Source organism: Aulostomus chinensis, chromosome 10 (genome assembly GCF_037954235.1).
Source record: "Aulostomus chinensis isolate RoL2024-O1b breed Wild chromosome 10, RoL_Achi_v1.0, whole genome shotgun sequence".
In the NCBI taxonomy this organism is placed as follows: domain Eukaryota; kingdom Metazoa; phylum Chordata; class Actinopteri; order Syngnathiformes; family Aulostomidae; genus Aulostomus; species Aulostomus chinensis.
Genome location: NC_141329.1, coordinates 24,007,847 through 24,023,783, shown reverse-complemented (window position 1 = coordinate 24,023,783; position 15,937 = coordinate 24,007,847).

The window sequence follows — 15,937 nt, the reverse complement described above, 5'->3', positions numbered from 1 at the left end:
GAATGAGTCCGTCTATGAATAAAATTGTGAAGATATGTGTGTGTTAAATGTAAAATAATGGATTCCATAGTCATTATTTCACCATATTATTTTGTGGAGACATGTATCACATTTATTACAAACACGGATAATGTTATTCTACCGTTCTAATTAGCTCTCCGTCTCCGTATGTTTGTGACTGATAAACATCAGTCAGGCACATCATCCATTTCGGAGGCCGCTCACGAGGTGTGTCGGTGCTTAAGGGATTTGAAAGTATTCAGTGCAGTGCAATATTTGCCATTTTACACACTGAAATACAGGTCAGGCTCTCCATCCATCATGCGTCATACACGTATTGTTCGGCGCGAGTGGCGCCCCTCAGGGTGTCCAGGCACTCTCACCTGATAATTCACCTCTATCCATAGCTCTCTTCAGAACCAGGCAGTGACAATCTGCTCTGTAGTTTTTTAGGCTTTGCCAAAATAATTGCATCTATTTCTATACAAAGATAATCATGTCCTATTTAATCGTAGGTATTCAAGCATATGATGAAGAAAATTAGATTCTACAGGTTGGGAACTGGGGAGACCTTCACAAGTGAGCATGCATGTGATTGATGGACCCTGCACCGTCTGCTCTCAGAGAAATATGTTCTAGAATCTGGAGGTACATATGGAAGCAAATATCTTGGTCTACCAGTATTGCAGAGCTACATAACAAAACTATTCTTGTCCTGAATCAAAAGCAGGATATATGAACAAACACACGAACCATCAGACAATAGCTAGTAAGATAGTAAGGCCACTCAGCTTGACTAAAATAGCAGCATACAAGTACATAGCATTAAATATAGCTCCAAAATTACTTCAAAGTGAACAGCTGTCAAAATGGCGTGCGAGAAGCCACAATTCAGTTTTCTTTATTCATTTTATCTTTATGGTGGATTTCTTGGAACTGTAGTTCTGCCTGAGCAGCATGAATGCAATAAGATCAAGCAGTAATGAACCTGCCCTCCAGCAACAGTGACAACGAACTGTAAACTGTAACGCTGACTTGGTTCAAGGAGACGAGTTAGAGGATTACCAAAGCTGTGCTATCACTTAACCATCTGGGCATCGAGGATATCTGATATATTGTTATTGAAATACATCAATCTGAAGCAAAGCAGAGGAAATCTAGGTGGTAAGTCACCGTCCCCTTTTCTAATGTTTTATTTTCTGCAAATGCCATGGTAAATGTGTAGAAAATAGATAAGAGAATAAAAGAGCTGCACCGCCCTATTCTTTCAATTTGACTTGACTTATTCAGTTCATGTCCATCTGTGGGCTGATCGGGTAAATAAATCCAGGGCCATATTTGATCCAAATCCATGCCTGGATACAAGTAAGCATGTCCTTGTCCTGCTGGTGTTAAAATCCGCCCAGACATGATTGCTTTGCCAAAGTTGTAATGGATTTTTATTGTATCTCAGTCACCTCTGGACTGCGAGACTTAGTGGTCTGCTGAATGTCCACACTACTTTTCCAAAGCTTTATTGAAACACATCACAGATGCAATTAACAATGTTAATGGGAATCATGTTAATGGGAATTTATATTGCACTGTTGGAAAAATGAAATCCACATAAAGATGAGTAAAGATTAAAATTATGTTTTGGCTCTGGTTGTTTCCTGAAGTAGTATCAAGTATCCATTAGTAATGGCAGCATTGTAAATGCTCTAAGACAGCATAGAGCACATTGTATTGTCTCATTTGCCTCCCTGCATGCACTGTACGGCTGTCTCTTAATATTATTCATTTGTGTTCGACTTGGCATCTGCGAGAGATTTATCGTCACTGATCAAGCAGCTTTGATTGAAGTCAACCAATCTGTTAATGTGCAGAAAATTGCTGTAAAACAGGAAAGCGTAATAAATAATCTTGCAGTTAATGATGTAATATCACTGTTCCTCGTTCTTGATATCTGATAACTGCAATCACACAAATTAATTGTCCTTCACATAATCTGAAAAATGCAGAAAGCATGTTTCTGTCAGCAGACCTGATACGGATGCTGGTGTTGTTTAGCAGCCAGTCAATGAATAACAAGTACGATTTTGAATATTAACAAAGGCCTCTTGGCTGCATATGATTATTATTAATATTTTTTTAAGGACACATTTGTTAACAGCCCGTGACTCTTTTGGGGTTTTTTATTGTGTTGCATTCTCAATGATCAGGCCTGCATAATTAATTACATGAGACTGATAAATATTTACCTTCCCAGTTTAAACCTTTAAGCACTCTTTCCCCAGTTTTCAATGAAATCTTTTCATGGAGTCGTTGAATGTATCTTTTCTCTCTCTCTATTTTGTCATTTAATCAACTTTTCTGCTGCCTGATCCGTCCGATCTACGGCTCCGAGTCCCTTCACAATAAACTGACATGCAGCTGTTGTCCTGTGAGCCGCCGATCAAGCAGCTGTCACAAACTTGTCTAGTGTTCTGGTACTGAGCCTGCCAGACCTCTTGCTGTCACAGTATCCTTCATTTTCCAAGAGGAAACCATCCTTACTGCTGCCTTGGCTTTCTTTGCAGTTTCTGTAAAATACAATTCTATATGTAGAAAACTTAGAGTAAGAGTTATAGCCTTTCTTACGCATCTTTTTTCTTCTGTGATGATACAATTCTAGACTCCCTGCAGTGTCCAAAAATGTTTCAGAGGGTCTCGCAGTTCCATCTCTTCCAACCGTGTCTTTATAGAGAAATAGAGTTAAGAAAAGTCTTCAGCAAAAGTTGGGGCACCTACAAGGTTAGGGTTCATTTATCTCAGCTTCCACTGCTTCATTGACTTCCATTACTACAGTAAAGCTCTAACGTCTAAACTCTTTACAAACCTGACAGTAAATGTACAAAACTAGTGCAGCCAGTGCTGTTGTTTGAGGGGCGAGGCTATTGGTTGGGTCACAAAACTTGTTCTTTCTTTGATTTTTATCTAAGAATTCTCACTTTGTTTTCTGTGCTCTGACTTTAATCCCGGACAGATCTCTGACACCCGGATAATGCCACAGACCATCACAGCTGGTAGTTTACAGTCGTCTAAGCTCTCTTTACTAAATTGTTATAGTTATTCACTGGATTTGAACTGCCTGAATTTCGGGGGGGGGGGGGGGGGGGAAAGTGAATGGATGTGAGGTTTCTAAACCTTTTGATGGATAGCTTACATCCAGCCAGATTTGTTTTCATCTTCAGCTTCTCTGGAGGCATCTCACTTATTGTTAGTCATACCATGCCCACGAATAACCTCCTTCCATAACTGATTTGATAAGCCCATCTGGCCATCTCTTTTTCTCAATCTTGTAATTTTGAGTGGTATTTCATACAGCTGCCTCATAACTTGAAGGAGTATTGCCTTTTCTCTGTCTCACATTTCCAGCAAAGCACATTGTTGATGAAATCGAAGATAAACAAGCTCTTTTCCTGCATGCTTTTGTGTCAGGCGTGGCCTGCTCTCCCTCCTGGGGGAGATTAGCAGGTAAAGGACAGATTGAAACCAAACACAGAAGGGATGATGAATTGGAGCATCAGTTCCAAGAAGATGATACAAAAAACTCACCTTGGCTCTCCTGTGTAGTCCTAACACTGAGACAGATGCTGTTCACACACACAGATGTTTCAGGTGCTATCCAGCTTCACATCAGTGTCCAATCTCTCTCGTAACTGATACTCATTTAGTTTGTTATAACTTTCTTCTTCGGCTGTCGCATAAGCAAAGCGGCGAGTTTCAGAGGCATCGTAACAATAACGTCAAGGTCAGAGAAAAGATCAGATGCATAATCATAGATGGCGCATCTTAAATCAGGATTCAACACAGGACAGGTCATTACATTGTTACCATGTTACAGTTTCAGTCCAACAGGGGTGAAGTAGAAACACTTCAATTATCTTTGAAGTACACGAGAGATAATGATGCTCGCACAGGAGGCAGAATTTACAGGTCTACAGGATTTGTAATCACTCACTTCTGCAACATTACATTAACTAACTGACAAGCCCGCCTAAACCTCTTCAAATAAAAAATGACAATGTCCAATGTGATTGCCAGTACAAAAAAAAAAAACATGCAAATTGAAGAGATCCATCATATGTGTACAGAAATGAAAGTAATTTATCCGGAAGGCTACACACTGATGCTTTTAGTGATGCTGGCAGTATATGAAGTGCAATATACGATATTGCTTCCTTTATCTGTGTTTTCCACTGACAAGCTCAAAAATCTCACTTTTGTTAAAAGCAGCTGTACTGTAAATTATAGTATTTGTTCCTGCATATGAACATGTTTCTGGTAAAAACACGAGGTCAGAGGGAACGTTTTTCAAATTTTGATTATTCTGAGTTTGACACCGGCTTACTTCTGGTTAGCGATCCGCAAAGAAATGGCATACTTGGCAAATTTGGCAAATCAATTATTATCCGACCAAATCAACCAAATTGCACAGTGAAATCAGTCATACCAGGGTTGTTTAATGCTCAAAACACTTTACTCTCCATCGTTTCACGACTTTTTGAAGTTATGGAACCAGATACGTCTGGTTAGCCCAATGCTAACTCGAATGTTAGTTTAATCGCGTGTCTAAAGTCTTTTCAGTTATCAGACCAAAGCGATCACTTTACCGTAGTCAAACAAGTCATTTTACAGAGGTTGTGTGACACTCATGGCTGGATGGGGGAGGGGCTTAATATCAGAAAGTATTTTCACTGGATGCAAGATCAATTTAACACCCCTTGGTGCACCATGAGTCATCGTATGTTTACGAAAGGAAAGAATAAACAGGGATTTTGCTGCAACATTACTGTTGCTGGTTTTAATGTGTATTTGTATTTGCCATACTGTATATCAAGAGATAAATGAACAATAACTGAGGAAATATCTGTTTCGTTTAATGAGACTTTTAATGTTGAATAGCAGCGTTAAATGTAAATTAGGCCATAAACTTGACTCACTTGTCTGTAACTTAATACAAGCCAAGAACATCTGCTCACCGGGTAATCAGTACGTTTCAGAGCTAATCATCAGAGTGAAAAGCTCCAGATTCTTTACCATGCACCCCAAGGCCCTTTTGTTGTGGGTGTGTGAAACTCTGGTCTCCCAAAAAGCCCTAAATTTAAAGTGGAAGAAAAAACTATTAAAGTCTTCTTAGTTGAGCAGAGCGTTGTGGCTGCAGTGTGCCGTGCGCGGTGTGCCAAGTGGCCAGCTGTGCATAAAAAGGAATCATTGCTGTGGCTGAAGCTGCCAGCTCCTGATTTTCACTTAAGTCAGTTATAAATGTTTTATCAGATTATTGTAATATATAGTTTTTAAAATTTCAGACCATCCCCTGTCCCTACTTGACCCTTCTATGCAAATTTGAAGTCCTCAGAAGGGGAATATGTCACTTGTGAGACTGCATTAATGTGCAGAATAATTAATGATTTTCAGGTTCATGTGCATTTTAGATGTGTTAAGGATTATTGAATTAGTTTGACTATGTTTGCATTGATCATGCACATTTGCTGCAGTGGCATTCTGGCCTATAATGAAGATGGCAGACTAGCTTTACCACAACATTAGGTAAGGTATTTATGGACAAAAAGATTCGTTTTAGCAGCTCAGATCTAAAAAATGGGGCTGCAGAGGAGAAGAGCATCCCATCCATGCTAAGTAAGACCCTGGACTGTTGTCAAATCACAGAACGTAACAGAATTTAAAAGCAAAAGACACAACAGCAAGCAAAAGACTGCTCCATTCTGCAGAGGTTGTCTCATTACATGGTTTGCTTTTGAAATCCTTTGGCGCAAAGCAAACAGAGCTTAAGTTATGCGCCCAGACAGGTTTGCTTTGAGTTTCAAGAGTCAAAACTAAACACAGAAGCAACACTTGGGGTCTTTATGCTCCACATACGTGAAACAAGCTCTCAGAAACTTAAGGTCTGATATTTTGTTGAAAGGTCCCTTGTATTAAGGTATCCAGAAATACCCTTTGTTCACAAAACAAATATCCTAGCCCTTGTAACACTTAAAAATGTCTCCTTCTTCCATTATTTCGTTCTGTTTACGTTATACTCATGTATATTGATCAGGATCAGCTGTGACAGGCACTACCTGTCAGAACGCTTTTTAATAATGAGCACGGAAAAGATTCACTTTTTCATCCGTATATGTGACGACAGCCTCAAGTTCAGCGCATTATTCTACAGAGTCAGAGTCAGTGTTTTTGATTTTTTTTTTTCTCGAGCATTTGTCAAACTGCACTCTTAATTTTAGTCTCCTATATTTAGTTTATATCCCGCGTGTAGTTTAGTGATGTACGTGAATTCTGGGTGTAAACATGCGCTCCTTGCTGCCACCCTGAGCTGTCAGTCTGCCAAGAGAGGTTCTGGAAACTGCTGGAAAATCAGCTGCTAAAAGGCTCTGTGGAGTACTTAGCCCCTCTGATGTTGGTATATGAACATCAGAGGTGGAAGGTGGCCTCTTCACACCTCTCCAGCTCTAGCATGCTATTCCTATTGGATTCATCCATTTCCCATCGACAGTAGATGAACACGCACCAGAACAAATTCACGTAGTGGTCTTGAAGTTGTTGTATTGTCTTACTCTCGTCTAATTTCTCGTTTCTCTCCAACGATCCCATCAGCTGCTCTCTAGCCTCTTTCCAAGAAACCTCCACTGAAATGTCAAGTTTCTCTCTCTAGTCCCTCAGCAGCGCGAACCACCGGAAGAATTCCTGAAGTATTTGTTTTCCATTACAAATATTAATGTAAAATGTGAGGCTGAATGCAGCCCGTAATATTTATATTGCCTTGATATTTCACAGAAAAATGATGACACATGTTAGCATATGTTCATTACAGCAGGGGTTCCAAATTTTCAGCTGGTGACACCCCCCCCCCCCCCACACACACACACACACACACACACATACACACTCACCCAAAAGGACACACAGCCCACTCTGTATCTTGAGGTGGTGGACATATCACATCCATACAAGCATGTCCAAACACATCCAAAATGAATTATATCTTGTGTTGCAGTTATGACTGAACTATAATAAATATACCTACATTTGTATGTGTTTTTAATTGATTCTGTTTATTTATTTGGATCGGTTCACGTGTTCTTTTTTAAACGTCTTCTTACATATTGCTTGCTCATATCTTTCCCTCAAATTAAAAATTATAGTTCCTCCCCAAAATTGGAAAATTCCTCTAGAACAGGGTTTTTCTATGAATTTGATGTCTCTAAAATATTTTGGTGCCCACTTTGGAATTCCTACATCAAAGGATTTGGTCCACAAAACATCCCAGTGTTCAGATATCTAGCAGGCCATACTAAATCTGCACAGTTGATCAATATTGTTTGTGGAATACTACAGCACAACCATGCAGTCAAAGCATCCCTGCAAGACATGACAGCTTTGATCCAAACGCCTGACCTGCTGCTTCAGTGCTTTCTCCCTCAGCAGCCGCCCCTCTGTGGAGCACTGATCTTTCGTGCTGTAACTCAGAGGTTTCAAAAGCAGGCCCCTGTGCTCCATTAAAAGAGCCAAGGAATGAATCAAGGGCCATCATGCCTCAAAATTTCAGCTCTAGGCCAGATTCCATGCTTGGAAGTCTAACACAGCAAGATACACCTCAAAATGAAGCAGCCGCGACTTAATAACCCCGAAAAATGTCAAGGAGGTTTTGGGCTTAGACCCTGCCCCTCCAAACGAAACTTATCGTGCTTTTAAGATGTTGCTAATGTGATTTCATGCATGTCTGTGTGGGTCACGGTGTCCCAATTGGTTTATAGAATCTCCTCTTAATTGGTTTGCAGACTTTCATCTGAACTGAGGAAACTACCTGCATTTGCATCAAGGTGATGTGCCATGACACTCTTCCACGTCTTCCTTTATCCTGCCTCTCCTCTATTCCTGGAGGAACCGCCACTCGATCGGGTCAGAGTGTCTGTGCTGAGTTATGCAATGCCTTTGAATGTTGTTTTTTTTTTCCTCCTTTGAGCTGTGGCACTGATGTGTTACTTCACTGATGTGGCCAATATTTTGCAGCCAAGAACACCTGGCTCATTACGAAGAAAAAATACACAGGAAAACCAAAGCTTCGCCATAAATCAGACTCCAGGGCTTTTCATTCAAGTTAAGCACATTTTATCAGAGGTATGCAGGAGTCGCGATGCACATTTATATTTAATGATATGAAACTCTTTTTTTTTCTTTTTCTTTTTCCTTTTTGTCTTGCCGTGCACCTGGTGCACAGCTCTGGAGAGCGTAGCTGTCATCATGACAAGCACTAGTGTGTGCATACAGTTGACAAAGCAATTTAGTTCTGCTCTGGACAGAGCTCTTGGGCATACCATCATCTTGAATCAGTCCCATGCTCTGTCTGAGTGCTAAAACAGGGAGGTCTGAGAGTTTGAAGGCCACACATTTTACTCATCCTTGGCAGGTAATCTGTGCTCAGCAACAGCTGAGTCTCACTGAAACATCATCTTCATGAATTTAATTTTCAAAAACCAGCAGAGGTTGTTTTTTTTAAATTTCTCTGATACATCTGTAGAAGCCAGTGAGGTATTTTGTCAGCCCTATTTTCCGCCTGTTTGAAGCTTTAATGGAAGCAAGAGTAAATGTCAGCTCTGGTCAATTAATCAATCTCTTTCATTTATCTATGTGTCTCCCCAACATCTTTCACCCAGGCAAACATTTTCCAGAGGGACCAGTGGCGCTGCTTCGCCTTCTCATCATGTCTCTCTTGTCATGTTCAATGACGCCATCTGCTGGATCCCCATTCATTTACTTCAAAGCGGTATTCCCATTCACAAAACTGCCTTTGTTTTAAAATCAGCAAAATAACTCCCTAATTTTTGTTAATGGTATTGTACTGCAAAACAGTTGTAATATTACCTTTTTTTTACCTGAGGTTTTTTTTTTTTTAATGTGAGTGGAAGCAAATGTATCCATACAATTCATAAGAGTAATTATTTAGTCTGTATGTTTAGCACATACTATATTAATTAAAACATATTCCACATTGTGTACACAGTAGTTTTACTGTCTTTTATATTAAAAATGCAAAGCTTGCAATGCCCTTTACGTTTAAAATACATTGAAACTTGTAAGATAATCATGTTTTGCAATGTTTGGGATAGTTTTGAACTATATTTTTTAATTAAAAGTTCTCAATCTTGATAAAATGTGAAATATTTGCGGTAGGCTAATAGAAAATGATTACTCCATCCGAGCTGTGTCTTCCTGTGACTTTCTTGATTCGTACATTGAATCGTCTGTGTCTTCTCGGTCATTGTCGTTACAGCCACGTCACTTTTAGTGTGGAGTCCAAACTTCCCCGCGAGATCGAACAATGGGCAGCAGATGTCTCCTGAAGAGGACAGACGTGGCCGTGGGCCAGCAGGTCATCGTGCGGATTGAACAAATATCTTATGCAACAACATTTTGCATGCTCTCCATTATTCAGGAGGACTCGAGCAGGGTGGCTCGGGGGGGGCGGAGCTTGACTCTGCAGCTCTGATGGAGACCGAGAGCCGAGTGGGAAAGAAGACCGTGAACAAGTGGAGCGCCCGGAGGGAATATGCAACTTCAGCTCACCTCACAGATGGAGAAGCCCAAGTAACTGCTGCACCTTCTGCCGTCCAAGGTACTACTTCTCATCAGCTCATGCGCTGCTTCTGCCTCTCCAAGACATCGCGGTGAAGAATTTAGCAGGAACAGAACTTTCAATTTCTGTCAGTGTATTTCACTAACTTGAGGCCCATCATGTTGCCTGTTAGTTTTGGAAATTATTTTGAAAATGCGTAGTTGACTTTGAGAAAATCATTTAATGGAGATCAGTCTTGGTATTGTGGCCAAATATCCCATCCCTCGACATGTTTAAAGAGGGCTTTAAAGTAGGTTAATTTAAAAAAAAAAAAAAATAAAAAAATAAATTTTAAGTAATTTTATTGAACTTAAAACGTTTAAAATTCAATTTTTTGGACATTTGAAGTGTCAAAACAAAATTTGACTTAACATGTAAACTCAAAATGTTTTCATAATGTAGTGAATAGCAAAGCTTAAGGTCTAACAGCGTAGTTCAGTTAATATAATTAGTATAACATTTATTTAGATAAGAAGAAAATACAAATAAGTTAGTGATAAGCTAGTTCTCTAGGAGATTGAGTTGTTGCATATTACCACTATCATGAGCTGGATATTTTTGTGGGTGTGAGTCTACATGCCCAGGACCAGGTTCTCTCCTCTCACCTGCATGTTGGGATAGCAGGGACCTTGTTGGAGATTCTTGCTTGATGTCTGTCATAGAATGAACGGTAGTAATGTGAACATTAAGTCAACACGTAAAGGGAGGACAGAAATCACACCTGTAATCAGCTTTGACATAATGGCATTTTATGACATTTTAGGAGACTGCATTTTGTGCTATGTCACCTTTAGCATGCTTGCTAAATCAAAAAGGTCCTCTAGCTGTCTAGTTTTCATTGACACAATTAACAACCCATCACCGCAACGTGTCACTCATGTCAGGTTTATGTATAAAAAAAAGATTCTCAAACTGGGACTTGCAGATGTAGAAATACATTTTATACAACACACAGATTTAGATAACATCAGTTATTTGGTTTGGTTCTATTTTTTTGGAACACAAATAAAACTCCATCTCATCTCATTTCACTCCCCAACAATCGAACAAAGAACTCCACTGAACTCACAAGGGTGCCATTTAAGGTTTCTTAATGTACACGACAATTGTCCCTCTTCTAAAATGTATTTGGACTCCTAAGTGGTACCACTATTCCTGGTATTTGTAGTTCTGTAATATTCAGTCCACCAGTTTCCTTTTTTAGTCTCCTAGCAGGTTGATCATTTAAAACACAGATGCACTTGCAGGGCTGCATGGCTCAGAGGAAGAGTGGCTGTCGAAGAACTGAAGGCTGGTTCGATCCCTGTTTCCCCCGGTGACTGTGTCCAAGGGTCCTTAAACTCCTTTTGATTCTGAAGAGTAGGTTGCTGCCTTGCAGGAGGGCCTCCACCATCAGTCTGTGTGTGAGTGGATGTGTGTGTGTGTGTGTGTGTGTGTGTGTGTGTGTGTGTGTGTGTGTGTGAGAGAGAGAGCGAGAGAACAGTTGTTCAATGAGGCAACACTGTAAAGCACTCTGAGTACTGCTAATGTGAAATAAGTGCTATATAAATAGAGTCCATTTACCATTTACTTCAAATCATACATCAGAAGTTAGAGATCGATACTTTCAACTCTTCCTCATGAGAGGATATAATGCAGGAATTCACATCTTAACTTCATTTCGCAAAACAAAATCAATAATAAAGTAAGAGTAGGGATGGAAATGTATTGAAACTGAGATTTAAAACCTCCGACTGACTCTGTGATTTTCATTACTGTTGATTTGGTTAATACTTCCCCACAATTGATGTGTGCATTATAGATCTGGTTAGAGAACTATGGGGATTGTTTCAAATTTTTACCTCAATGACACTTAATTTTAATGTTGATTTTAAGTGATATTGTCCAGCCAAAATTAGAAGTGCATTCAGAGAGCACAGACCCAAGCCAAGGGCCATTTTTAAGCAGTCTTAAAAGCATCTTTTCTAAAAAAGTGACAGCTTCCATGTCGGCGTATGCTACACCCCTCCATTTTTGTTAAAATAATCTTTTCTTGCACTGAAGAAACTGCATTGAAAGCACCCTCCTATGTTTTCCATTAGTATTTCACCCTCCTTGACTGTTTTTAGCCTCTCAGAATCATCTACCAAGGGAAATGCATGTTTGTTGTCAGAAGGGAGCCAACCTGTTGATGCAGGGTGCATAAGAACATAATCACCTCACTGTAACTGGATATGTGGTGTGTTCACCTCAGCTGAGGCCACAGTGGGTTCATGTGTTGAGTGTGAGAGCCCCTCCCTCCCCAGGTTGACAATAGGAGGGCAGAGAAGGGAACAGGTGCTGCTTGTGGACTTGTTTGCAGCTGGTGAATGGTTCTTTTGTCTGCAGACCCAACTCAGTACCAGTGTAGAGAATAGGTGTCTCCTTGAGTAATTACACACCCAGCTTCCCTTCCTCAGACACTGTTTTTTTGTGTTGTTGTTGTTGTTTTCTTGTGTATGTTATTATTTCATGTAAGCTATTTGGAGACAGAGCAAAAGTGGTCAGGTGGAGGAGACTGTGGTATGCCTGAGCTGCAATGCTTGTTAATGGCCTGATCTCACGTGGTATTAAGTTATTATTCAAGGTAATTTCAGTTTGAGTTGAGAGAATAGTTAGTTGAAACGCACCTCAGTGGCAGATTCACATTTATTCACTTAACAGTTGCATTGCATAACAGTCGTCCAGATCCTGTGTTAGTTCCCACAGTGCCTGAAGTGGTTGTCTACTTGTTGCATCTGTGGGTCGTTCAAGTCGATGAGTAAAGCGGGACAACTAGCTGAAATTAACCTTCAGCTAGTTGGTGCTAATTTAAGGCCTGATATCTATCAATTATTCATCATGTTCTGCTCTGCTGGTGCAAATCTAAATGTGTCTCACCATGGAAACGGCCCTCGTTCTCCACCGGAGGGTGTTAGTTTCAGCGGCCGTGCCGACTCCAACCTCATTTCTCAGTCCGCGCACCCCTCAACTGCTCCAGATACAACCCTGAGACACTTCCGCAGTTTACTATTTGAACTCAGCTCAACTCGTCAGCTCAGCTCATTTGAAGATACATAAATTTGTGTAAAACCAATGTTGATCAAGAGTTTACTGCCAACTTGATTCTTCTGTCTTATGAAAAAGAGCATGCTGTATTATCATATCTTTTTAAGAGCTCAGAAAATTCTGTACGTAAGGTCTACAGTTCAGGCTTTTTTTTACAGCATTTTTTTTTTTTCAAGCTTACTTTACAGTTAGTCACTACAATATAATAACCTTCACTGAATCAAAAGGTGTATTGTTGTTGGAGGAATGATTCACAAATAGAAGGTCAGCTAAAAGCTAAACTGTTATGATCTTATTGTTATTGGTTATCGTTGTTCATGTTTTGTCAAGATTAGATAATAGAAATGCAGTTTAGCTGGATGAGACAACTCATCCACTGTGAGTGACTGCCCCCCCCCCCCTCAAGATGAACTGACCCATAAGTAAACACAATCACGTGACTGAGCAATCCTTGACTGTCCCAGTGAAAAGGACTTTTAGTTACTTAGAAGGGATGCCTCTGTCGAACACTAGAGGGCAAACTTTTCCTATACTTAAGCTAATAAATGTAATTTACTCACTAAACAAAATATTGTCTGTATTTGGTACATAATATTTCATTTTAAAACCTGCAGACAAAAAAAAATAGAACTTGGGATTGGATGGTGAGGGCAATTATTCTTACTTCAAAATCTCACTTCAAAATCTGCATGAAAGCTAATTAAGAAACTTTAAAATGTTGATATTTAGACGTCTTCAAATGAGTGGAAGTAGGTCAGTGGGTATTTGTGTGTGCATGGGTGTTTACATATATTCATATATAGCTGTCTTCAGATGTGAAGACGTGTCTTTGATTTGCTTATTTAGCATGACAACAGGCTGATCCATGTCCTGAAAGACAGTTTTAAGTAGGTCAGGACCAGGCTCATAGGTATTTGTAATTCAGGCTGTTATTTTCACTGGGGTGATGGAAATGAATGAATGCACTTTGTTGTTTTTTGACACATTTTTAGGTACTACTGCACAAACACAGTTTTCTTTAAGGTATTTTTTGCTTTGACAGGTAGATGAAAAGAGAAATTACTGCAGGACTCATTAGGAGGAAGTCAGACATTTTTCTCAGGCGAGCTGTAATGCAGATCAGCCCGGTTTGCTCAGTCAGCCGTGAACTTTGTCACACTGAGGTGTGATCCATGACATTTCGATTGTTTGATTCTGCAGCTTATAAAAACACATTGATGGTATGAGAAAGCGGTGTATAGGCTGGTTGTTCCAGGGCCTAACTGTGGTTTCTTCCCAAAACAGAAAACGCCTTCACTACATGTACGTATACACACACACACGGGCTGTTTGTATTGCTGATGTAGGTCAGACAAGGAAAAACTGGTTCATGTGGTAGGTGTGTCCAGTTAGTATTCACTCCATTGGTTGAAAAAGAACAGAAATAGAGCAGATGTGTGAAACTTTCACCAGATTGACGTCTTACTTACTACTTTTTTGTAGCTGCTGATGGCTACACATCTTTCATTCAATTTCCTCAATGACGCCAGCTGTAAACTCCAGGAAATAACACTGCGGGGAGGCCAGGTGGGCCTCCGATTCTGAGGACTGGATATAGAACGTGTTGGGATATTGTAGGCTGAGCCAATGGAACTGGTGAGGACTTCCTGCACTGCATGTTGAGGATGTATATTTGTCTCCGTTGAAATAGGAAGAGGAGTTACTGCGCAATCTTCTCGTTCATGCTGGTAATGACATCTCGGCTCTGCAAGAAATGAATTAGCATCTTATTTGGAAATTTACACTTCCGAGAGCAAGTTTAATGTGTGTAGGCTCCAAGACAAATACAGGATATTTATTCAGGAATGCCTCATGGGCTTACACTAGGCGGGGATGTTGTAGCTGTCAGAGCGGCTTCTCTGTCCCACTCCCTCCCTCTTTAGTTATGACTTTGCCTCTCTCTTCTCTTCCTCTTGCTTTTTTGCTGAAAAGAGGAGGGGCCCTCTTAGTAACCCAATACCTGTCCAATTCATGTTACTGTAACCAGTTGAAATGCTCTTGACAAGTGCAGGGGTTAAAACACATTAGTAGACCGAAGCTGACAGTTCTGGCTGCATCTCTGCACAGCAGAAACCAGCTGCCAAACCAAGGGAAAGACGTTTGTAAGGAAGGAAAAGATACAAATTTAACATTACACACAAAAAAGAAGGAAAAAACCTGGCACATCTTCAAATGACTCCTTTGGAAGAATGATAGAAGTAGCTTCAGGCACCCTGCCATGCACCATGTCTTCAGAGGGGAGTGCTGTGAAAGACATGGCGGAGATTGAGACAGATTGCTCTGAGGGACTGGATGAGGTTGTCCTGGGGCACATTGCCAGCTTACCCCTGGATCCATTCCCACCCAGGGACTTCAGAGGGAAGTTTAAAAAGATGCGCCATAAGAAGAGGCCTACCATTCTTGAAAGTAGGTACTGCTTTAACTCTCTGAAGATATATGAATCACTTTAATAACCATTTTTTTTAATCCTTGAGAAACACACATTTCTAAACATTAGATTGATACAGGACACATTCCAGCCACAACTACCTTCACAATGTGAAATGCCTCACCTCACCATTGTATTTGTCACATTTATTTAGGAATGTGATGGCTCGTTAATAATGGAGGCCGGCGGAGACAGAGGGTCAGCGTCATGTAGTTGTGCTCATCGTCACAAATTTGTCCTGTCACTGACATCACTCTCTAAAAAGGAAAAAAAATAAATAATTGAAGGTCAGAATATGGGAGCAAGAGAGAAATTAGGAAAGACAAGATGCCAGGGAGGGAGTCAAGAGTCTGAGCTTGATACGGCGAAGATAGCTGAGCGGAACAGACATACCTCACATTCCTCACCTTCATCAGAGCTTGATAATGGTTTTAATAATGTGTTACAGCTTTTTACCAAAAGCCTAATTAAGGAAAAATGTGTATAATGATTTCTGCAATTAAAATTCACTTCTTTTGGATTGGTCTTGGGCTTTGAACGTGATGCTGCCCATAGCCAGACATGGAGCCCAGGTCATTATGAGAGTGTTATAGCAGCAGCGACATCAATCTTGTGCAGTAGGCCGGCCAACTCTCTATGCTTATGTAGCAAGTGTTTGGCAGCAGTTGTGCTTGACAACTTTGGAGACATCTAGATAAGGTGTTATGCCATAAACACAGTATTTAATTTTCCTCAGTGTGGCAGTAGCTCAG